The 26,117-nt window shown below is 40.9% G+C and overlaps 1 pseudogene across 1 annotated transcript in view; it reads left to right on the forward strand.

The window, feature by feature from the left end:
- Positions 1 to 2,622: 2,622 nt before the first annotated feature.
- Positions 2,623 to 26,117, forward strand: part of LOC310867419 (obg-like ATPase 1) — a 42,612-nt pseudogene continuing 19,117 nt past the window's right edge. The window contains exons 1-6 of the transcript XR_014571064.1: positions 2,623 to 2,637; positions 2,750 to 2,841; positions 7,070 to 7,216; positions 7,750 to 7,875; positions 20,595 to 20,774; positions 25,723 to 25,803. The product of XR_014571064.1 is annotated as an obg-like ATPase 1 (transcript). The remainder of the gene's footprint in view (positions 2,638 to 2,749; positions 2,842 to 7,069; positions 7,217 to 7,749; positions 7,876 to 20,594; positions 20,775 to 25,722; positions 25,804 to 26,117) is intronic.

Here is a 26,117-nt window from a genome sequence, read left to right on the forward strand (position 1 = left end):
TTTTAATTCTTTACATTCAGGCTACAACATTCACGCCATACGTCACCGAGAAATACATTAGAAACTGAGGTGGATCTGCGCACATATTTGATTTATAGGCTACAGTAGCCTTTGCAAGGCAATATATATTTTCACTCAATGTATTTTTAAACACCCCACGATTGTTTGTAAAGTGTACTGTAGGCTATAAAAGTGTTGTTCGCTAGTCACGCTTGACACGAGGCTCGGCTCGCCGAATATCAATATGAGGATGCTCATGCACTTCCATGTGATGGAAAGTGTATATACACACACTGTGGGCTAATGGGGCTATTATCTATATGCATACAATTCGGAAGGCCTATCTCCTTTTAAATTATCTTTTTATCTCTATATTTTGGACAGCTGTAAATGGACAAAAACAACAAAACACTTTAATAGCTGTTTAGCCTACTTTCAGTTTCAATTCATGCGCACATTGGCGCGCGTGTGTGTGCGCGCGAGTGTATGGGTTTTGGGGCGCGTGGGTGTACGCACTCCCTGTTGTGGGAGTGAGGTGAGATGTTGGGTTAATTAAAAATGACAGATTGCTTTACCAGACAGTCGTTTTTAAAGACCACAAATTATTTAGGAAAATGTTGCGGCCTCTGTATGGAATGTTACATTATCAAAATCATCTTCTAAATTAAATAAACGGATTCATTCGATATAGCGAGGGGTATTGCATATTGGAGTTATAAATTCACTAATTTGGAACACTTCAAACGGGGTAATGATAAAAAGAGAGTATTACATTTCATCTGTGTCTAGATCTATATATATTTCTAATCATTCTTAAGATCGCATGTCACAAAGGCAACATGTTCCACAACTTGTTAAGACATTCAGGGGTAGTAATAACGTATAAGATAAGAGTGACCTGCTGTTATGCGAATGCGAATAATCTATGATCTTCCCTTTAAAAGTTAAAGCAATTTTCAAGAGAGAGACATTATTCAAAACGGACAAATAATGTGTCTGAATGCTGCCAGTCGACACAAGCGCAATTTGTTCAAAGATTCCTTTTGCTGCAATCCCCACCTTTGTGGGGGGCGAGTAAAAAAAATCATCTTCATGCTTCCAAAGAAAATTGATTCATTTTCGCAATCACGGCAATTTAACGGAGTGCTATTAACACAATGAAATGCTTATTCTACATAAATAACGTTGATTGTTGCTAAAGACTTGCAAATAATATTACAATTAATACAAATGAATGTAAAATGTAAGGGGATTTCCCCCATTATTTACAGATTGGAGTAGGTCTAACCAAGTACAATATACATTAATTCATATTTCAATGTTGCTTTTTCTGTTAATGAAGGTCAGACAATATACATTCCAATTCTAGGCTGATACATGATTTTCAGTTCTGTTCATATATGAATATAGAAAATATAATTGTCATACATAGTGCTTCTAATTTACCTGTAATACTTTTCACTGTAATAACATTTATAAAACATTCAACTTTTTTTTTTTTTTTTTTACCAACATAAGGAAATAACATCTTATTGTTATTCAAGAGAGAATTTTGAGGATCTTCTTGAGGACTTTTCTGTGGCAATTAGGAACCTATTACAAGCCATTAGATTGATCAATGTACCTTAAACAATGGGGGTGATTTATTTGGTAGAACAAAACGCTATGCATCTATTGTGATCAGTCTAAGTGACGGTACATCCATCAAGGCGTTAAGCAACAAAAGATAAATGATTAATTCAGACCTATTTCATTTGAATTCTTGCTACAAAAGCACCCCTACTTGCTCAAATCTGGATTATTGGAGCCTCATTTTCTGCATGTTAACCTATGCATGGTGCTAGATTTGGGCATATATATCTTGCATGCTTTAATCTTGCATTTCTCTAGAAGGAAGTTTGAGGGGTTTATTCACACCATGTCACACCTTTGTTTTAAGCACCTGTATATGCTGTTGTCGGATCTAAGCATATTGAAAGTTTGGAACGGTATCAATATTGCAGAAAAGAAGAGCCTATTGTCTGAAGTTCTTTCATATATGTTCTTTCATACATATATTTCATATATGAGTGTATGTAAGTGTAGATTTTTGTTAAACTTCTTTTAATACGATGTTATTTCCTGATGTCTCTGGAGAACCTAACTGATAAAATCCAATGTTTGTAGCCTGTTTGTAAGTTAATCAGACAGTTGAAATGGCATGTTACATATGCAGAGTAATCTACTGATGAAGTGGTACTGTGACCAATAACTTCAGAAGTACAGTGGGCAACTGTTGATTACCTCAGCAGAGTTATTTACTATAAGAATATGTTAACGTTACTAGTTTTTCATATCATCCCTGCAACTGATATTTCTTTGTAAGACTGAACTCAGACCAGCTCATTGAACATCTCTCAACGCACATTTGCTAAATTTGGAAGTGTAAATCAGCTTGCCATGCAGCTATGGTCAACTTTCATTTCTAGAAAAGACTTGGTCTTGAGAGGGGCTTGGGCCAGTTCAAATGGAGTCGACTGGATGTCTGAGGGGTGGGCTAGACACATGTTCTTTTAATGTATGATTTTTATACAGTAGAGCGTGTAGAGTATCCACCAGTGTAAAACTAAGTAAAAAATAAAGATGGCTCCAAAGAAGGTGTGTGACACGTTAACTCACCATTCAAACATTAATGTGAACTGCCGGTTACATAATGACAAGTGCCTCTACTCATTCCAGCCTTTCCAGGCATTGCACTTTGCATTTATAGGGAAAGGGAGGTGAAGAACTGAAGCCAGCACCACTGATTGGAAGGTTTGGCACCTCATTGAAAATAGGAATTGTCGGACTACCCAATGTAGGGTGAGTAAAAAGGTTCTTATTTTTTAACACTGTACAAGCACAAAGACACATTTAGGTAATGCAATATATAGTATACATCAAGTACTATTGAATGAAGGATTAACAGAATTCTGTTTGCATAAACATGGCTAATTCTGACGGTATACTGCTTAAAACGCGATGCAGATTTTAATAGGGGCTATGCATGTATCCGGCAAACTTTCACACCATACACATTTATTTGATTTATTATTTTACGTGAGTGCTAAAATATCACATCCTGCTCTTTGAGTATATTTCCCTAAAAAGTTAGTTACAGTTAACTGTATATTGATCAAATATTGTATGCACATGAAAGGTTGATGATTGATTAGCTACTGGGCATTCAAACATCCAACAGTAATCCCACACTTCTTGCACTATGCAGCAAGATTTGCTACTGCAGTGCTTTTATACTGGTTTCACACTGCTGTGAATGATAGACTAAAGTTCCAGTATATCAAATGACTTGACCTGAAGCTCAGTAATTTCAGAGCTGTTCTTTAACTATTACCCTTTCACCACCTGCTTTTGGGTCCCGGTCCACTTGTTGAGAAACACTATTGTTTGGTGCTATTATAATGAGTTGCACTGTAAGACTTGGAAAATGTAGTAAGACTTTGACAATAAAACACAATATTATCAGACAAACCACTTATATGTTTTCTTCTGTTGCCTTTTTACCCCCTTTTCTCCAAAATTATAGTCGTTTCTTTTGCCAAATGGTTCCTCCCCAGTCCCCGCGCAAATGTCTGTGTTGTCACTGCTGTTTTATCCTACTGACTCACCTACCAGTGAGGAGCCCCCACCGGGCGGACGTAGAGCCTTCGTCCTACTCTTCCCGCCCAACACCCCCTGCTGACAGGTGCCGCCCCAGCCTGTAGAATTACGTTCAGTGACTATTATAACCCTCCCTGCCCGGCTTCCCTCCTCTGAACACGGGCCAATTGTGTTTGTGTATACTGTGGGTTATACCGTGTATACTCACCATACCTGTCCTTAGCAGCTGCTTTAAAGTACTGCCTGCCCTTAAGTAGAATGTCCTTCATGGACTGTGATACTACATTAATGAAAACATATTTGGAAGGAAATGATAATTTAACTGAGATCTCCAGAAACAGGTTTTTTCTCAGCGTACCTTGACTTATTCATACATTGTATACATCATAGAATCAAGTCATCAAGGACCCCCTTTTTATTTAATTTTAGTTAATTTTATAAAACACCAAGATTTGAAATGAGTAAGGGTTACTATGTTGAGCCTTTTATCTGTGGTGCAAGCAATTTGTGTTAGTGTGTGAAATATAAAAAACAATGAAGACACTTATTATTCAGCACAGAGTTGGTATTCATAAAGTTATGTTTGCTTAAACAAAACAATGATTCCACTGCACATGCTACGCTGGGGGGTAGTTTTTAGTGCACCCACATGGACATGATCATCTTTTTTTTGGACATTATTTATTTAGTTGTCATTCCCATAGTCCTTTGTCACTGTTATCCATACAGTTGGTCCAAGGGAGAGTACAGACAATACTGCGTCCCCTCAGATACTTGTGACATAAAGGGCACTTCCTTTCACCTGACAGTGAGGAGGACATAATGCATGTGGAGGTACATGCTATTCCTCCTAGTTCCAAACTCCGAACTAGTGCAACAACAGAGATGACCCGACTTCCCTCCTGCAAACACAGTCAGTTGTGTTCGTATGGACTGATTGATTGATTGAATACTTTATTAGCAGAAATGTAATCAGTACAGGGTACAGTCAAACAGAAATGTAATCAGTACAGGGTACAGTCAAACACACGTCCAAAGGGATCACCAAAAATAGTCCTTGCGGTCTTGTTTCCATTCAGGTCCTGATTATTCAGTTCATAATCATGGCATGAAAATGGCGATTGGACTCCTGGCCAAGCTGGAGGCAATGTGGAGAATTCAAGCCCATGTGGTGGTAGGCAGGAACCTGACCCCTGCACCACCCAATCGCCATCATCAGTCAGCCCAAACCAGTTGTGGAATAGACTTGAACAAAATTGCTGCGAATGGTGTTGAACAATAATCTCTAAGGAGACAGGAGCTTAGTGGGTGCAAAGGAATCAAAGCAGAGTGAAAAACAACAACCTTTGACAGTTCGCCCACAAGGGTGAGGCCCACCAGCGGCACCTGCCATGTTATCAGTTAACTCTTGCCATAGTATGGGAAATCCCAGCAGGGCAAACATCATTGTTGACAGTAATGTTATTTATTTAATTAAAGTGTTGATCAGATGCTATTTTCTTGTCTTAGTGAATGAATAAGGCTATGGGCATATGATGCACAAATTATCGCTCAACATTTGTCATTGCCCTCGATCATTATCCAACCTCTTGCTGGGCTGCATCAGCCATGCTGGAACTTTGGATGGATCGGTATTGTGACAGATGTGAAGTCTGCATAGCATAGCCTCACATCCACCTTGTGGGTGGACGGCATGATGGAGTGCTGTGCACAGCGTGGAGTCGGTCAGATCGAGAACCACCTATCCACCTGATCTGTTCATATATAGGCAGGCATACTGTATACTGTGTGGAGAGATCCAGTTCATCAGGGATCTTCATATGGGCATAAAAGGACATGGACAGACGCATACAGAGATGTCCACATACAGTATATAAAAGCAACACAGGCCGACAGACAGATACAGAGATCTCTGTGCATGAAAGGGATACGGACAGACGGGTACAACGGGTACTCAATGGGTACAAACCGTTATTGCATTGCGGGTGACGTGAGGTATGCGTTCCCAACTTGCATCGTTAGTGACTCATTCCCCCAAGTAGGCCTAGTTGTTTACGTGTCACTTGACAGGGCTGGACCATGACTCTCGCGGTGGCAAACCTCGCACCGGAAGTTCGATTAAATACATGCCAGTGAATGGAGCCGGCTAGACCAGCTCATGAACAAACACTATATGAAAGATTGAGACGCTTGTCATGTAATCGGTTCAGGAATATAAAAGAAGACATATAACACATTATTGTCTGCTGCGTTGCTTTTCTATTTGTACACTGTCATTTTATAGAGGTATGTAAAGAGCACAAACTAGTTTCTGAACCTGCCAGGTATCGCAAGACTGTCCACCGTTTCCTGTCTGGGAACCAAATCTTGCGATACCTCAGAGCCAGAAACTATACCTGCCGCTGTTTAGATGCCTCAATAAAATGATGGCTTGCCCGCCCTGAAATTGAGAGGTTGGTGGTCCAATCCCTTGCTGAGTCATACCAAATGGTACCCACGGCACTCTGCATCAAAAGTTGAATTGCATGTGACATGTCATGTTCAGGGGGTGTACTTGTACATTTTTGCATAAAAGTCTTTGGTTATAAATAGGATTGTGCATTTGTCAATAGCTAATCACAACACAATCAGAATGACAGTGCTTAGCCAAGCATAAAGCCTCTGTGACCTCTTCACATCAATGTCAGCACAGTGCATTGCATATTTGTTCATTACCACAAAATTGCATTGAAGTGCATGTTATCTGTTTCTTACACAGTGTATACTGTACCAGGGTATACTTGCCTGGTGATACTAGTGTTACTTTCCATTTATGTTTTGTTTTATGTGAAGGTGACCCAAGAAAAGCCTTTAAGTATCTAAGAGAAACGACCCTGCTTTGTATAAGAAATTAATACATAGACCTTTGCAATCTTGAGCAATTTCAGTTCTGTAGGTCCTGTCAACCAATCATTTAAATGTGAGTCACCAGGTGAGGGGATAAGGATTATAGTTAACTGCCATGCCATTATTGTACTTAGATTCATTCTGTTGTCTGTACATCTTGAAGTGTCCTTGAGGTGCTTGTGCCATAGAAATGTCCCTTTGAGCACAACATGGGGCTACATTTGGCCGATTCCGTTCAATAGCTCAGATCTATCAGAAATGTAATTTGCCCCTCGATTCCAAGTACAATTGATCTATTATGGGATTATCTGGCCTTGTAATTGTGCTTAGGAGCCTATTTTCAAATCAGAGTAGGCTTGATTCAAAAACGAGAAATATCAATGCATTGGAATTAATTTTTTCTTCTTCTGAAGAAGTCAAATATATTTTCCATGTCTCACATAATTCGTCAAGGACTTTGAATAATCTAAATAAAACTCTCCAACCATTCGGTCCCACAAGCCCTTTATGATAGATTGACCTCTGTGCTATTTTTTATTTTCAGGAAGTCAACCTTTTTCAACGTGCTGACAAAGAGCCAAGCTGCAGCTGAACATTTCCCCTTCTGCACCATTGACCCATCACATGAAAGCAGAGTGCCCATTCCTGATGGACGCTATGATTTCCTCTGCCAATTCCACAAGCCTGCCAGGTATGGGGTCTCACATACATAGTCACAAACAATACCATATGGCCTTAGGCCATATAGCAACTGCACACTATAGGAATGTGAAAGGATATAACAATGTTGTTGACATGAGGATGTCATGTATTGTTTTCACATTATGTATAATTGTAGCTGTCCTGTCCTCCATGATATTTGTGGAAGAAAATAAATAGCATTGAGCTGTCAGTCCATCATCATATATTCTAGCAATTAAACGAGGTTCCATTTCTGTTTTATAGTAGCATGCTAATAAGCCAGTAGATAGATTCTATTACTCTGGGACAGACGTAGTATCAGTACAGTAATGAACCTTTTGATGTGTGAAGTCAGGTCAAATCTTTATGAGAGCAATGGAAAACAAACTAACACAACATTGGTCATTATCTCTATATCCCTTTACAAAAGCATATAATCCACAGTTTGTTGCTTTGCTGTTAATGAATAGAGTTTACAGAATGTATTTTTTTATTTGAATAGCTAATTCTTTGCCCCGCCTATCCCATCCTCCCGGGTCGCAGCAAAGTCCCAGCATTCCTTAATGTTGTCGACATTGCTGGCCTGGTGAAAGGTGCTCATGCTGGTGAAGGTTTGGGAAACGCCTTCCTGTCCCACATCAGTGCATGATGGCATCTTCCATATGACACGTGAGTCACACACATGTTACTCTCCCTGCAAAGAAATAATGATAATGATAATAATAATAATAATAATAATAGTAACATTTATTTGAACCAAGAAACTGATCCAGTTGTGTCGTCAATGTCTAGTCTTACACAGCAGTCCCTGCCTGCTCCAGCTTTTTGAAGATGCTTTGGCTGTGTTATGGCTTCACTACACAGTAAAATCCTCTGTGTTAATTTATCCATCCAACACTGAGGATTTTACCATGTAGTGAGGTTTATGCTGAGGTGCCAAGATCAACATGACAGTCAGGGGTAATGAAGCCAGACATTTCTAATGGGAGGCTCCCTGAATTACAGTAGATTCACAGAAATGGGGAGTGGGGAAGGATCTGTGTTTGGTTTAAGCTTTGCAGTAGCATATTCTGAGGTTTGGAAATAAAGCAAGACTGTCGAACAGCATCCGGTATCCACATAATATCGTAATTTGATTCCAGATGCCACATTTAATCAAGGTTTAGGTACGACAAAGTAAATTAGGCTGCCATGGAAATATTGCAAGAATGGTAAGGTATTTTGGAGAATGTTTAGTTAGTTTTTATAATCATTTTATTTTATTTTATCAACATATGCATAGGCTACTGTTCTACCCACTGTACTATAGATGTGCTATAATTTTTCTAACAGACACTACTACATTTCTTAGTGTTTATCTGTTTAAGAAGAGGAGCAGCTTTTTGTCCCAACTCATACAGAGGTGATTAGCTCAGCAAATTATTACAAAGAAATACCTGTCGCTCAGTATGGCAGCCTTGAAATTACTTGCAATTCTCTCTCTGCCTCACGTTCTTTTGTGCTCCCAACATCGTCTTTGTCTTACACAATTAAAGTGTTACACACTAGAATAATTTAAATTGCTGCTTCTGAAATGGAGGCAGTCTCTTTTAAAAATAGCAGAATCTGTTTACTGATTGTATGTGGTTATTGACATTATGTGGAAAGAGCTCTGATTAGTGAGTAGCTTGTGGCAGACAAAGAGCAAACAAATGGACAGGGTTAAAATATGAAACCATTTTCCCATAATGTCCCATTCGCTGCTAGGGATTTGACTTGGTGGACAGTATAAGTGTGTTATTTCTGTTCCGTTATCATTTTTCAATAGCTTTGCGACACACACACACACACACACACGCACAAGCACGCAGACACACGCACGCACGCACAAGCATGCACACGCACACACACACACACACACACACACACACACACACACACACACACACACACACACACACACACACACACACACACACACACACACACACACACACACACACACTCCTGTGTAAACACACTGCATGGTTACTCTATGTTCTTTGTGATCAATTGGAAGACCACCCACTGTAAGTATAAGGCCTAGTAATGATTTACAGAGGAGGATAAGGAGATGTCAGGTGAGATACAACTGCCTGACTGATGGTTTTGAGGGATGACATTTTTGTCAATTGTATATAAAAAAAGAGCCTTTACACTGACAAGAAATGGTTTACCTCACAAGGAGATGATCTGGGAATTATTTAGTTTTCTGTTTTGTGCCACCTGCGCACTCGCCAACTGAACAAATTGCCACCACAGGGAACTATCTTATGTCTATGTACTTGACCACAACAGATCTTTATACCAGAATTGGGAATTTTTTTGTGCCTCCATATATGTGCATAACTAAAAAACACCCTCTGTTCTTTTTATATGGACCAAATGTACATGACCGAAACCAACCTCTTTTTTGTTTTTGCTGGCACAAAAAAAACAACATCCATATCCATCGGAAACAATTTGATAGAAGGCTTCTTCTGAGAGTTTACAGCTGTGTGTTTTGACATACCATTGTTTTCCATCTCGCGGATTCCTTGGAGACCATGCGGTATGTTTCTCAAGTTAACCATTAAACATAGCTCGTTTTGTTTTGCAATTATAGAAATGTTTTATCTGGTGTCAGGCAGTGTGGGCTGCAAATTCAAGGCACTTCTTTTATATTGCTTGATTATATGGTTGGGGGAATCACACTTTTCTTGTCTGGATTGGTATGTTTGTGTCTGGCAAGATTTGAAAACATGCTACAACAGAAGGATGTTCACAGTTCCAGAGGTTGATGTCATTTGTGTGCTCGGTTTTTGCCAAACTCAGTCACAATGGTTGACATGATCCTGATGAAATTAAGTGCAGAACGCTCAGCTTAATTAAAGTGTGATTAATTCAGAACTTCCCAACATTTACTTTTTCTCTCTCAATTGGAGTAAGACGGGTTTCAGTGCTGTTTTGACCCTGGCCTCTACCATACTGTAAAGTTTCATAAGCATATGACGCTGCATGTATGTATTAGCGGCAGAAGAAGAATTTTCACAAAACAGCAATTTTCTTTGGCTCATAAAACCTTCATTGTTTTCACTTAAAAAATAATTGTCCGTATAGGTCCAAAGTTCATGTGTAGCATTTTTCGTGCATTTCGATGAAAGATTGTGGGAGGAGATAGACTTCTTTTTCATATAATTAAAAATGGCAGGTGATTCAGAGGTCAAAAGTAAGAGCACGTTACTTATTCGGCATGAGGAGACGCATGTGTATTGAAGTTTCAAACGGTTCATGAGCAATGCTCGTTCCAAGTTTGCATTTTCAATTGAGTGCTATAGTGCCACCCTTTGGCCAATAGTCGTGGGCTTCACATCCTCACCATTTGGCATGGCCCTCTACCATATTACAGAGTTTCGCGAAAACCAACTGCACGGTTGAGCCAGAACTGACATTTTTGGTGGAAAAAGCTTGAAAAAACAATAAGGGACCAAAGTCCCTTCGGGACTGGTTTGGAAAAGCATACAGGTGGAATATACTCGTAAATACTGATTACCGCAAATATTTCATTTCTTTCTGCTGTAGGCTAGGCTTATTGGATCCAGGCAGTGGTGTAACTGGAGTTTCTTCTTGCTGTCAGGACTTTGAGGTCTACCAAACATAGTTGCTCAATTCCTCCAGTATTGTGCATTTATGAATATTTTTCAACCCCTAATGGCTTTGAAAGCCCTGTGTAAACAGTGGATTTGCTTTCAACGAAAGCTTCCAAAAACTATTACGGCGCATTATAACATCCTGAAAACTGATTCTTTTGAATGCCTGGTCTTCCCCCATGTCATAAGGGAATGGTTTGCAGGGCCATAAGTGTTCCCAGTGCTTCTGGAGTGATTGGTTGGATGCTCTCTTTCTGAGACAAGACAGACACGTTTTACTTCATCTATTCTTATATTCACTGCTAGCGATGCCTGCCAGCTCACCTGGCTACCTGCCCAGATGTTTGGCTTCTAACAATTAAAACATGAACGCTCACAGTGTCCCACATCCACTGTAGAAATCAGACGACTCCTTCTTTATAAATTTTACAGTCACAGGGAATCTAAGACACTAGAGAATCCAATCTCAAGACATTGTGGCACGGCACATTTAATCCGAAAGGACTGGGATGTGGTTGTGGTCAATCGATTACAAAGTAGGTGTTATTCTTGGCAGTTGTCACACTTTACACTCGTCTTTCACTATGATTTTCATGCCATGGAACATCTGCATCAACTGAACCGTGGGTAAATGCTACTGCTAAAGGCTATTTCCTAATATTACAATGATCTCTTGCCTGTCTCTTGCATGGCCTGTCCTATGCTGAGGATAGAGTGGCATCATGAGAGAGCAATGCTTGGTTGGTTGGTTGGTTGGTTGGTTGGTTGGTTGATTCTGGACAATGAATTTGAGCCTCTTGTGCTAACTTGTAACTGTACGGGTGAAGGATAACTCGGTGGCACGGAATGTAGAAAACCGAAATAATTCAGATAAACTGTGACTAAACTGTCATTGCAGCTAAACTGACCTGAAATGAAGTGACAGGCATTCTGTCCAGTTAAGTGTCAATGTCATTTTGACTGTTGTTCAGTTAACTAAATTCAATTAACTATAGTACAATACAGTCCAAGCCATGAGATAACACTGTACTCACTGAACTGCAACTAGGACAATTTGCAGTTTGCCATCCAGTATCTAGTGTGGAAGCAACAGCTGTGGTGTGATGCATGACACACCACCAATCATAATATTGTATTATATTTCTGTTTGTTTTAATTTTACTATTGAATACATTTTACGTGCGACCCATGCATGTTATATTCACTTATAGTTACTGATTTATTACTAGGCATTTCACTAGACTCATAGTTTGTCGGTGCCATTTGATTTCTGCATCTTCACCTCAGTTTTTCATCAGATTTGAAATTATAGATCAGGAAATATTCGCTCCTTTGCTCATTAAACACATTTTTAAATGAAACGACACAGAAAAAAGAAACGGACCATCCCACAGTTAACTTTGTATGTTACTGAATCATTCCACTATCCCATATTTATATAATACAATAGCAGAAAGGCATTATTGGGTCAGTTTCTTCACATGTGACACATCACATTAAACATGTAGCTGATATTTTGTATGTCCCTCAGTGTTTAATTACCTGCAGTCAGTGCAATTTTCTTGAGATACAAATACAGATCATTTAGCCCTGCTGACAGCCCAACTCCTCTCTGTTGTATGTATGTGAGCTGTGTTGAGGTGCCTTCACAGACCTTAACCTCGTTATCTTGCCACACTAATTGAAAGCCCTGCGCCCATTTATCCGTCCGCCTATGTCCGCCTTCTCCTACCAAACCACACTGTTTGCACAAATCTCTCCATGCACAACACCTACTGCATGCCTGTCCAGTCATAACGCACTATGTTGCATCCACGCAACTGTCATAATTACTGTACAGTTTGCATTGGCATGAAATATTATTATTATTACGCAACATTTCACAGTGATGCAAATTACATCACATTTTAAACCACTACACACACACACACGCAGGGCGCAGCAGTACGGTACAGTACAGTATGGTATAGATCGGCACAGTATGGTACAGTACAGTACGTTGTGGTGCAGTATTGTACAGTACAGTAGAGTGAGGTACAGTACAGTACGGGACAGTATTGTACAGTACGGTTCTCAACCAAACGAATACAACCAAATGGACCCATAACAGTCCATTTGTATTTCCATCAGAGTTTATTGCGAACGCACTGAGCAGTGAGCACTAACTATGAGACCCTGCAGATCATGTCTGTCTGTCTGTGTGTGTGTCTGTCTGTCTGTCCCGCTGTGACACCACCCGCCCGCCACCAGAGGGCGCAGCTGTAGCACACACACACACACACACACACACACACACACACACACACACACACACACACACACACACACACACACACACACACACACACACACACACAGGGCGCAGCTGTAGCACACACACACACACACACACACACACACACACACACACACACACACACACACACACACACACACACACACACACACACACACACACACACACACACACACACACACACACACAAACAACCACACACACACACACACAAGCTGCGTTCGCTTCCAGCGTTTGCACGTCTTACTTGTTGTTATAAGGGTCCTTTGGTTCCATTTGCAGTAGGCTAAGGCTACTCTGTCATTTACAGAGTCACCTCGACAGATCCTTAATAAATCTCATTCAGTGCCACCTGCTTGACACCAAGTGTGTACAGTACAGTACAGTATAGTACGCTACAGTACAGCCTGCTACAGTACAGTATGTTACGGTACAGTATGGGACAGTACAGCCTGCTACAGTACAGCATGGTACAGTACACTGGCCACCTGGTTGGCGTGGCGTGGCGCTAAAGTGAGACTGGCCAAAGGCCGGTCGAATTCTAGACCCTTTAGTATACGTCATTCTACGATAGTGTCACACTGCAAAAATAACTGATCCAAAAGCTCACGATCGCAGCGCTTTGTGAGCTTGTAGATCTGATGTTTTCTCCATTTCTGAATACATAATGACATGACATGCCCAAAATAGGGACAGCAGTTTAAAAGTGGTTAAATGAGCATTTTTATTCGGCGAGAAGAGTTTCTCTGAGCCTCCACTCGTCGTGGGTGATTAAAGTAAAACGTCTGTCCATCTTGACTGGAGATCGCCACGGCTCCAGATAACATGCTACGTGATTGAAGGTCGAAATATTTAGAATTCTAATGGGGCTTCAGGAAGAATTGCTTGAAATAGGCTGCAGAATCTTTCTGCTTCTTCCTCGCACCCAACCCCCCCCACCCCCCTCACTCACTCTCTCTCTCAGACACACACACACACACACACACACACACACACACACACACACACACACACACACACACACACACACACACACACACACAAGAAAAGAACCACTGGGAATGGCAAGGCCCGATGATCATAGAATTATTGGATGGTGATTCAAAACCCCTCAAAGAGGAGTTGCTATGGAGATCTCGTTCCAAACTGTGAAATGATTCACCTTTGAAAGGCTGAAGGGCCTGGAAGCTGAACACATCATTGTTCAGGTGGCGGTTGGTTAGGAAATTGCCGGTGCCTGTGCAATCAGCAGTGCTGTGGTAGTTAAGGATCTAAGGTTTGTTCTCTGAATGGTGTGGTCACTGTGGGACAACACTGACGCGCGCACGATGGTTCCTTTCAATCACAGAGCTCGCACACTCGCCGATTTGACAAAATAAATGACATGACAGAGGTTAAGTTAAATGACAAAGCAACGAACACAATTATTGTCTATCAAAGTTAATGGAAACTGGAGCCTCCCCCTTTCATTGTCCAGCTGTGTATAGATTGCACAAGTGTAAATGAACCTTCTCTATTCTATTGAATGACTGCTCCATGGTTTTCCCAGTCAGTCACATCAAAATGTTACAGTAATTTCCTGATTGTTTCATTGTCTCCATCAGGTCAAGGCATGGGGAGAGAGCATGTTTTGCACTCCGTCCGTGTGTCCATCCGTGTGTGTGTGTGTGTGTGTGAGTCTGTCCGTCCGTCCGTCTGTTACCAACTAATCTCAAGCACCGTTAACCCGGACGATGCCAAATTTTGCACACACACTCCCTGGATGCCAACGATGAACCTCTGCCCCCAGAACGGCCTGTTATAGCGCCACCAGGAGACCAACTTTTGAAAAACATTTATTTTTATATTACCCCTCCAGATTCTGTCCAAAACCCCGCAAATTGTTACACACTATCTCTATAGTTATGTGTTCAAGGCGGATCTGTTCGATATTTCATATTCCATCCTAATTGGCTAACATTGGCTTTCAAAGTTTGCAGGATTGGCCCGTGAACAAAAAGCCTCAAATCATGAACGCAGCGTGCAATTTACGTGAAATCTTTCACAGACTTTCCTACTAGGCTGAGGAATATATCCCACCCTTTTCACATTGGCCTGTTATAGCGCCACCGACAGGTGGATTATTGCAAAACCCATTTTTGGAACAAAATGCCTCAAATCATCCAATTGCCATCCAAGGCGTAAGAAGAAATGGCACCCTTTTCACATTGGCCTATTATACCACCAGGAGGCCACAACCTGACCTTCCCTGATGGAGACCTGTGCCCCGAGTTTAACTCTGAGACTGTAATAAAATAGAAAAATATGCCCGTACACTGTAGATCTGCTCGGTACAAGAGAACAAATCTATTATGAAGGCAATGTTTCGGTCACTACAGAACTTCTTCAGGCATAACACAGCATTTTGCCAGTTACTTATATACAAACATTTGGTTAAAAAACAACCAGGGTCTGTGATTGGAAATGAGGTCCAGCTTGTGATAATGATGAATGTGGTGACATCATCTAAAGGCACAAGGACCCCAAAAAGGAAGTCAATAATAAAAATAAGAGACAAACGTCACTAGGTCCTGCACTCATACATTCATTGACAGTGGAAAAATACATGAATATTATACACAAACCAAACCAAATTCACTGGGGGGGGGGGGGGTATGCGGATAATGAGGAATTTATTATGTACCAGATTTGGTATGAAACATCACAGCTGAGAGTAGATTACATAGGAATTGGAGACACCTTGTATACGATACTGATATTCCATGGAGAGCTGTCATTTCACTATAATCTATTTTGAAAGATGGCATCACGTGAAAACATGAATGCCTAAGCTATTTGAAGGACACATGCAAACCCACCATTTTCCAAGCGTCAATCTGCTTTTTGGTTGCTAATGTATGTGCCATAATCAAAATATGCAAAGAAACCAGGCTGAATTGGCAACAAACTAGTATTACACGAGACAGTATTTTGCAAATCTGTCAAATTTGTGAATCCCTAAGATCATAGATGAATGTAAAAATATATATATTTCCTGAATAAACAGTGTTTTATGCAGGGCAGACATCCATAATGTGCTTTTCCTGACAGACCCATAAAATACCTTTTTACTGCTCTGAATACCAGAAGGATTGCGGTACTAAGTTAGCATGAACATTTTACAGGGAGTGCTAGGAATGCAACTGCTTAGATGTGCCCTTACTCATCTTGCACGTGAAAACATGCACAGGAAGTTAGAAGCCAGTGAATACTATAATTTGACTGAATTATGTTGTTGACCGCATACTATCCTCCTATAGGTAGCAACTGTAGAGGGGCCTGCTTGATCAGAATTCATATAAAGAACGCTCTTAGGCTCCCGTGTCTTGGTACCCGAAAGTGAAGTAGGGATACACAGTATATGTTTAATATACTATATAAATAATATACATCTTTATCTGGATTTTACTGTATGGCCTATTGAATAAAGTGTTTCTTTCAGTGACGTATTCCATTTAGAAAAAAATGCAGTTTAGGGATGAGAACAGATTATTATTATGTTTTTAAATATTGTTTTATCCCACGATTTTTTCGCCAATTCTTTCACCCATTGTCAATTATCTAATGTAATCCTGGGCGCTACACTTCCTCTGACAACCTGGGAGGGCAGCAGATTGACATGCTTCCTTCTATGCATGAGGAGTCCAAGCTGCTTCTTTTCACTTGACGGGGGGGAGTTTCCCCACCCGGACGTAGAGCGTGGAAGGAACACGTTATTCCGGCGAGTTCCTTTCCCCTCCATCAGGCGCCAGGGGGAGGTAGTTTAACTTTAGAGACCAGGATTACTGCATGTTTTTTGTGAGGGTATACCTACTTTAGGGGACACGGGGAGAACATGCAAACTCCACACAGAAAGGCCCTTTGGCCAACCCTGCCTCGGGTATGGGCACTGATGATGCGGAGGAGAGAACGCGCCCCAGGGATGTGCACAGATTTGAAGCATTATCAAGAGGAAAAAAACATTTGAATACAGAATGAAATGGTTTGAGTCTTTCAGGAACAACTGAAGAAGACAGTCACTTTTTCTGATGCAAAGCTGAATCTGAAGACACACTGGCCTGGAGGTCCTTTTTGTAAAAACTATACTTGTATGCTTTACTGTACATTGTACAGTATACTGTGCAGTGTACACAGTAAAGTGTACAGTATTATACATTTTTTGAGAGTGTACAAATAAAGCCAGATGGACCCTTAATAAAGCCACTCAGCCCATTAAAGAATGGACTGAGTTCTTTGTTCGGTCAATAAAGAAAGACACACCTGTCAATAGTCTCTTCAAAACACAAAGTATTTCAAACAAAAGTAGTCAAATGTATGAGAGTCGAGAGAGTTTGAGGGAGACTTGACTCCTGAAACAAGGTATTTCCCTCTTTTTTCCTCTCTCTCTCTCTCTCTCTCTCTCTCTCTCTGTTTTAGAATTAGTCTTGCTTGTGGCTTTGTGTTGCGCCGCAGCAGTATAAGAGCTGTCGTCGTTAAACGACTAATTGTGGAGATTTCCCCCCTTTTTCTCGCCTCATGCATCTGTACCCCGGCTCTAAAGCCTGAATGGGGACTGTGGCATAGGAGATGTGAATGTTAAATTAGGCGAAATTAATTAAAGCAAATTACTTTGGAATATATAGTAGCCGGAAGAGAGAGTAAGTGGGTGACTAAATGGTTGGTGATCAGCTGCTCTAGCTCCTGAACAACGGGAAACATCGTTTGATGGGTAGATTCATCAGGCTTTTATAATGGAGTTAAAACGGGTATAGACTGTTGCTCATTAATTCCCGGTGCGAACTGGACTGAACTGAACAAAATACTTCCTTTTTGCTTTTTTAATTTTCTACATTTCTACATTATCTGTCTGTTAACAATATGATTCCCATTTTGAAAAACCCTTCTGTGAAATCTAAGGTAGTGAATTGTACAGGTTTAACAAATAGTTTCCATTTTAAGCCCATTGTACTAAAAACTATACATCACACCCATTTTATATTATTGCTGGTCACACAGTGATTTACATTGCATTATATTCTCTGGGTTCATGCAGAGACAATAGCAAATTTTCATCCCAATCAGTGTTGAACAGGGAGCTGGTAAATTGAAGCAGCAAAACAATAATTCCACTGATTAGCCCCTTTCTGTGTGCTGTAAGTGAACTGTTTATACTGTGGAGTACCTCTGGAAGAGCAGAGGAACCAAAACAGCCTGATTAGGCAACGAGTAATTGGATAAGTTCATTTCACCATGAGGACAACTCACTGGGTGACAGCTTGCACCATAGACTCTACCTGCATGCTTCTGTTGGGGAGTAAACATCTGTCAGAGATTTGTGTCATTTTGCTGCTTATCCTATCGTCCCTAACGGAATTCAGATTGTTGATACAGGCGTATACAGGCCATGGAGTTCTATGTCATTTTCTCAGGTGAACATAATTTCTTAACACGATACATGCAAAGGTTATATTGAATATATGATATATTTGAGGTTCCAACTTGATATCAATCTGTTACTGTTAGTACTTTAAGCATTGCTCTAAAGACAGCACTATTTGTCCCTGATTGATATTGGAATGGAAACTACATGGACAACAAAATTATGATCTCTTCATTTGGAGGGTTAAACACCAATTCAACTGTCTTTAGTCAGGTGATGTAACAGCTCTGCATGAAAGATTTGTTTAACCACTTAAACATGATTACATTATTTAGTTGACTGGTGTCCCTTTCCCTTATTGCACTCTATACTGGGTCCACAATTTTCCCCCACAAAGGGTTTTGTTGTGGTGCATTGTGAGTTGTGACGCTTTGTTAGCTTGTAGATCGGCTATTTTTATTTCTAATGTTCGACCTTGAATAGGGACACTAAGCTTCATGTGGTTGAATATGAGGCGATTGTGACAACTACAAGCAGTCATGAATCATGAACGTTTTTTTAACATGCATCACTGTAGGAATGTGTTGAGTCACGGAGGTGTGACAGATGGACAGCCATGATAAAGTGACAGTACACGTGATACTGTTTTCTCCCTTGGCTTCGACTGTCAACAGTCCTTTACACATGGATGTCAACACCTCAACCTGGATCGTCGACAATTAAGTGACTCCAGCAGGCAGATGCCGAACATAGCATCCGTCAACGCGGTAGTGCTTAAAGCTATGTCTCATGTCACATCATCCACACACACCCGTGGATGAGATGGTATTCGTATTATGTCAACTTGAACAACAATTGGTTTGTTGCAATGATGAAGGAAATACTGCAACCCTTCGAAGGAGTATAATATAACAGAGATGTGAGCTGCTGTAATGCAGTAAATTCAACTAGATGATTTCATTCACTGTATGTTGTACTCATGAAGCACTGTATGCAAAGTACTCATGATATCGGGGAAGCCTGTAGTAAACATGTGTATTGTTAACAGGCTAAGGATCCGCTGTAGTTGCCATTGGTTAAAGGCTGTCACTCTTGTGTGACAGATGTACACAGTACACCCCACCCCCTTCCAAGAGACCAAGAGCTGCTGCTGCCTAATGGTCTACTTTAGTGCCTCATTATCTAATCACCAGTCCAGCCATTGCTACTAAGCCATTGATTAGGAGAGGATTGGGCCCCTTCTCATATATTTCTATATTTATGGATTAAATGCTAATGTTTTTTGTCTGACATTTGTGTCTTTAATGTTAATGCATTATATGGCTCATAGTTGTAAAACAGCACAATAATACTTGAGCTACTGCTAGTGGTTGTGGATGTTAACACTGCCTTGGAGAGAAAAAAACAGTTTTAGTTCCCAGAATAATATATGACGATAAATTATTTGTAATCGTAATGAAGTAGCGAGCACACAATAAATGTCCTTTTAACATGGTTTATTTACCTTTATTTATTATTTACCTTATTATTTATACCTTTCATGGACAAGCAATGGACGCGATTCGACCGGATTGGCCTTCCTCAGCGTTGTCATAAATCCTTTGTCACTTGTGCCATGCTGAAGTTGAGGTTTTCCATTTAAAGACTATTAAAGAATAGTCTTTTCATGGAAACACTGCAAGTTTACTATTTGTTGAGCTCAGCTGACACAGACAGGTCTGCTCATTGAACAGGAAAATCAAATGTGCCGTACACGGATATGTTCAGTGTATTTGTTGTGACTTTCCTGCATCTCCCACTATGGTTTCTCATATGGATGCGTTTGTTTTACAGATATTCTCTGTAAAAGATAAACATTATCGACTACCTTTAATCGTTGGACAATATGTGATCTCAGGCAGTCAATGCCATTGATTCTACACGTGTCTGTATGCGGGGAGCACTCCTGTCGCCGACATAAGATGACAGCTACAGTATTATTGTCTTTGACTGCATGGGTGTCTTTACTGTGTGGGTCGTGCGTCCTTGGTGCTGTATTGTGCTGTAGGTGCGTTTGAGGTTGAAGACATCATCCACGTGGAGGGGACAGCTAGTGGACCCAGTGAGGGACATGGAGATTATCCACGAGGAGCTCAGGCTGAAGGATGAGGAGATGATCAATCCCATTATTGAAAAACTGGAAAAGGTGGCCATTAGAGGCGGTGACAAGAAACTTAAACCTGAATACGTGAGTCAATGTCCCTGGCATGTCTATTGTCCTCCCTCCCACTTACATTAGTCATACTCCGAGCATGTCCACCTAAATACTGTACATGAGAGTCGAGACGGCATCCCTAGCATGTCTATTGCCCCCAGCCTCGGATTGCATGAGTTAATGTCCCTAGCATGTCCATCTCTCCCCCTCACCTGATTACATGAGTCAATATTCCTAGCATGTCCACCTGAATGAGACAGCATCTCTAGCATGTCCATCATCGCCCCATCCCCGGATTACATTAATCAATGGCCCTAGCATGTCCAATTACTCCCCCTTCTCACCTGAATACATGAGTCAACATCCATTGCTCTCGCTAACAACAACGCATAAATAATAATGACCATGCTGGACGAACACACACATCCAATACCAAATAAGGCAGGTGCTGAGCAGAAAACAAAATAGGCACAAAAGAAATACAGCTCGCACACTGTCCAGTTGAAAATGTCGCGTTTATTGTACAGCATGCCTGCGTGACGTTTCACGCTACGTGATCTTTATCAGACATACTGTAAGTCACATCATTTCATTGTATATTAATCGCATGATGTGGAGGATCACATGAGATGCATTGCATCTATCAGTACACGCTATATCTAAGAATAACAAATCGGGTCAAAGTAATGAATCACATACAATTCAATCCAATACGTTTGAAGTATAATATACAAGTTCTGTGAAAACACCAAGGTGAAGTTGACAATAAATGGTAAAATGGTGCATTTTATATAGCGCCTATATATCCAAGGCACTTTACATAGATTGTGCATCAATTCACCCATTGACACACACATTCATACACCGATGGTGGCGGAAACCATGCAAGGCACCAACCACTGCAACCAGCACATCAGGAGCAATTTGGAGTTCCAAGCCACTCTACCCCTGAGCCACCGTCGCCCAACCAATGTATTTAGAGACAAATGCATAAATCACCCACTCATGGCCGATAATATTATTATACACAATTAAAAGATAATGATGTGAATAATGGTGTATACCCAAAATTTGAAATTAATCTTATGTGCTCCCAGGAAATAGGAGACACAAGAGGCAACAATAATAACAAACATAAAAAATGTATGTATGTATCTATAAATCTCAATAGTACATCACACCACCATCAAGCCTAGAATCATAATGTGCAAAGACCTTTTGAGGCACCTCTACTACAGTGAAATATTTAAAAACAAAATACGGTAACAAATAATAATCACCCCACACATATGACATGGGAGGAAAATGTATGCATTTCTTTCTTTCTTTTTTTTTCTCTCGCCCGCTTCAGCTGCTTTTTCTTTTTCCTGAGATTGAAAGTGATCAGGGGTCAGGGGTGTTCTGCTGTAGAAATCATTAATAGAGAGTTACTTATTCAGCTGCTAACCCTGGGTCACAGCGCTGGGCTAATGAAAGTGTTTCCACAAGGCTCTATTCATGTAAAGTAATACTCAAATCACAGTACAGCTCCTGCTCGTGTTCGTGCACCCTACAACAGCTTAGACAATTTGGTGACACCACACAATGTGGTGACCCACAAGCCAACATGATGTCGATATGAATACAGTAAACTGTTCCTGTGTTATGTGCAGTGAGACAGGGTTGCAGAGGTAGCTAGATTGAAAATTAAAAGACAAAAACATAACGCTGTGTGTGTGGCATCAGTTATGCATTGGGTAATAAGGTGGCGCTAACTGTCGTTGCTGTTGGGCAGGAACATTGTATCTCCATATTTCATATTTTTGCTATTCATAAATGAATGCCGTATTGTATACGACAATGTCGCACAAATGTAGCAAGAATAGACGATCTACAGGCACACAACGGGTTGTGAATTTGTGATGTTGCATTGTGAGCTTTTAGATATATTTATTTTATATATATATATTTTAGATATATTTTAGAAATATTTTTTAAATTAGACTAAATAATGACCACATTGGATCCATTGGAGCACAGGTTTTGTTTTGTTTCCATTTCCTGAAAAATAACCATTTCTAACATGTGTCTGCCCGACAGCGAAGCTACGCATTTGAGTCTATCCTCTGTCACACAAGCGAGGCCGGATATAGTGAGCAATGATGATATTTGACATGCACTAGCGGTGCTCAGGGCAGGGAGAGAGTGACCCCGATGCAAAATGGGCCAGTAAGCGAGGTAATCTGGCCTTTCACTTGGAACTGCGCGCCCAATTTCAGGCCCTGACACATGAGGGCTCTGACCAGTCATTATACTAACGAGAAGGGCCATTTCACCTGCTGCAGAGGCCCAGCGCCTGGTTGGTTCCCCTCGGAGTAATCCCCCTCTGCAGCCCCACAGACAGGAGCCATTCAGGCCAGGCAGGTGGCCGTTCGTTGACGCACATAATTGCTGACAATTTTAGGCAATGAATAAAAATGATCTACATTACTTGTCAAAGGTTGTGTACGCGATGCCAAGTGAAATCTATAGAAGACCTCTTTAGACGTGGAAGAATGGCCCTTATCAAAGGCTATAGCAAGCTTCAGATGGTGGGATGTGGGGGGTGCTGAGTCTCTGCCGTTTGACATGTGAAGCTGAGTTTTATTTGTGGAGAGACTATCTGTTTCTGGGAGTATTTCTCAGATACATAACATGTATATGCACAACATGTGCATGACCGCAGTTGCTATGAATTTAAGAGTGTTGGTCTTATTTTTATAGTACCACAAAATACCATGAGATAAAAAGGTAAACACCATGGAGCTATTTAATTCCTAATTACATACTGAGATTCTGCACTTACTGAGTAATTAACAAGAACTTTGAATTAAGTTCTAATTTCCGTAGCAGCACCTCATTTTCTCACAGCACCCCAGTATCCTTTTATTGGTTTCTGTGTCTGACATATTCCTGCCCAGGAAATGCTTTTTTAATATCCGATCCTACTCTCTATTTTCTCAGGGGGTGGAGGCGACCTATTTGACATAATGTAATTATTTGTTATATATTTTGTATATACTGTACGTATGCATTATATATATATATACACACACAGATTGTACCATTGATGACACATTTATGTGAATGGAAATCCATTTTTGTAGGGTGAAATCTGGCCCATTGGCTAGCTCTTCTCTAAGGGGACATTAACACCCAGGAACAAATCCACATAAAGTTATGCTTTTCCTTTTTTCCCCTCCTGCAGCCACTCTGGGTGGTTTCTGCAGAACTTTCAAAGAGTTCATTACTAGCAGACAAATGCAAGCAGCTTAGAATAATTAACATGCATTGCTTTTACCAAGTAAGATGAAAAATGAAACATAGCATGTTGTTGAGCGGGGAATTCCAGTATTGTTCCAGTGAATTTTAAATGAAGTTCATTACATCACACCACACATGTGTTCCCAACATTACGTCTGTACAAGGCATTGTGTTTTGTAACATGCTAATGACAGGGTTAAAGCCCAACATGAGTTTTGTGGCTGCAGCTATATGGATCCTGTCCATTCAGAGCACAGTGAGCCAGTGTGAATGAGCCTCAACTCTATAGGCTTAATCCATGTTTTCAGGCAATAGAGCTCACAGTATATATATAATGTATACTGTATATATTGTTATAACAATTCAAATCCATTTTGCTAGCACCGTTTGTACAAAGACAATATTTCATTGTTGTCGTCATCGTTCCCCCCCGTCCCCCCCTCTCCCCGGCAAAAAATCCCATTCCTTACCAAACAATAATAAGAAGCGAGCCCACCAGCGGCGTTTCATGGTGGCAGGCGTATGCGTTTGACCCCTGTGGGACCTATATGCCTTTTATTAACACCTGCCTGTTAGAGGGAGCGCTGCACGGCGGCTGCGAGCTGATGAGGGAAACCTGGAGCGGGGTTCAGCCTGTGTCACTGGCCGTTTGCTGTTTCCATTTCACAGATGATTAATCTCTCTGTGAGGACTTGGGCCGGCGCAGGCGGAGTGCGCGCCGCTCTTCCTGCGCCGTCCCCCGCTGGCTGCACTCTGGCTGCCTGACTAAAAGGCCTTTAGAATTCCTGCGGAGAAAGATGTGCAGAGAGTGAATGCAGCTGGCTGGGGGTCAGTGTGTGGAGCTTTTTCTGCCATTGTGTAATTGAGGCGCTGGCAGGATTTTCCCCCCTTTTTTTTCTCTTCTCTTTCCCCTCAGTTCTTTCAAAAGGGAGTGTGATTGTGAAGTGCTGCAAGGGTTTGGGGAGGAAAGAGGTGGTATAGGGGGAGTGTAGCAAGGGGGTGGGGGAGTATTTTTTATGAAGGGGGAGGTTAAGTTGATGTGAACAAAAAAAGAATGTGTTCCGCTAATTTCTGTGGGGCTGGATCAACAATAATGGGCTCAATTTATTTATTACACATTTTTATAACCTCCTCCCTCCCATTTTCCCCATCCGATTCCACTTCTCAGATCTTGTAGAGACCCAGTCCTGCACGCAGCCTCCATCCACCACCTCGGTAATGAATTTAGCAAACATACGTGGAAATACCAAATATTTGCTCCTGAAGGAACATGCATAATTAGCACTTTACAAGTGCATATTAATTATGACTGCATACAGCAGAGCGCTGAGGAAGAGCTAATAATTTACACATACCTAACCAACTTGCAATTAGTTCCCTGCTCTTTTTCCAATTTTGCCCTCTTGCTATCCTATTCATCAGACAGTCCCTATGGAATATCAGTGTACATAACAATGAGTCTAAGTGAAGCTCCCCAGAAGGCATTTAGTCATGATTTAAAGGAGGGAAGGGGCCTGTGTGCACATGCCATCCCTGTCAAAGCCGGACCTCTCCTGTTTGAATACGAGCGCAGCCATTGTTCATTTTGGCATCAGGATGCCATGCATTTAGGAAATAATTACCCCATACCCTGCTGAGTTTATATTCTTTTTCATCTCCTTTAATGGCTTCTTGTTCATTCTCTTTTAATCCCAAACAGGACGTAATGTGCAAAATCAAGAGCTGGGTTTTGGATGAAAAGAAACACGTCCGCTACTATCACGATTGGAACGACAAGGAGGTAAGCCTTTGATGTTACACTCAAATTTGTTAATGTGATTTATCGTGGTAATCTTTTCATCTGGCTTGAAAGTCCAGCTGCTGTATTTTTAAGGGTGTTCTATGCAAATACAAAGTTAACATGCATGCTGTCTCTTTTTGTGGTGTTTTGATTTTAGTTTTTTTTTATCAAACTAATGACATGTGTCCATGCTGATCTTGATCTAGACTCTAGAGGCTTTATAGATGCTCCCTGCAGAGCACCAGACCCTAATTTGATTTGTCCTCACGTATCTCCCTGTGCATGGTCCTCAAAGGCTACTTTGGAAAGTTTGG

The sequence above is a fragment of the Protomyctophum parallelum genome, assembly GCF_964188405.1.
Source record: "Protomyctophum parallelum genome assembly, chromosome: 11".
NCBI classification, from domain to species: domain Eukaryota; kingdom Metazoa; phylum Chordata; class Actinopteri; order Myctophiformes; family Myctophidae; genus Protomyctophum; species Protomyctophum parallelum.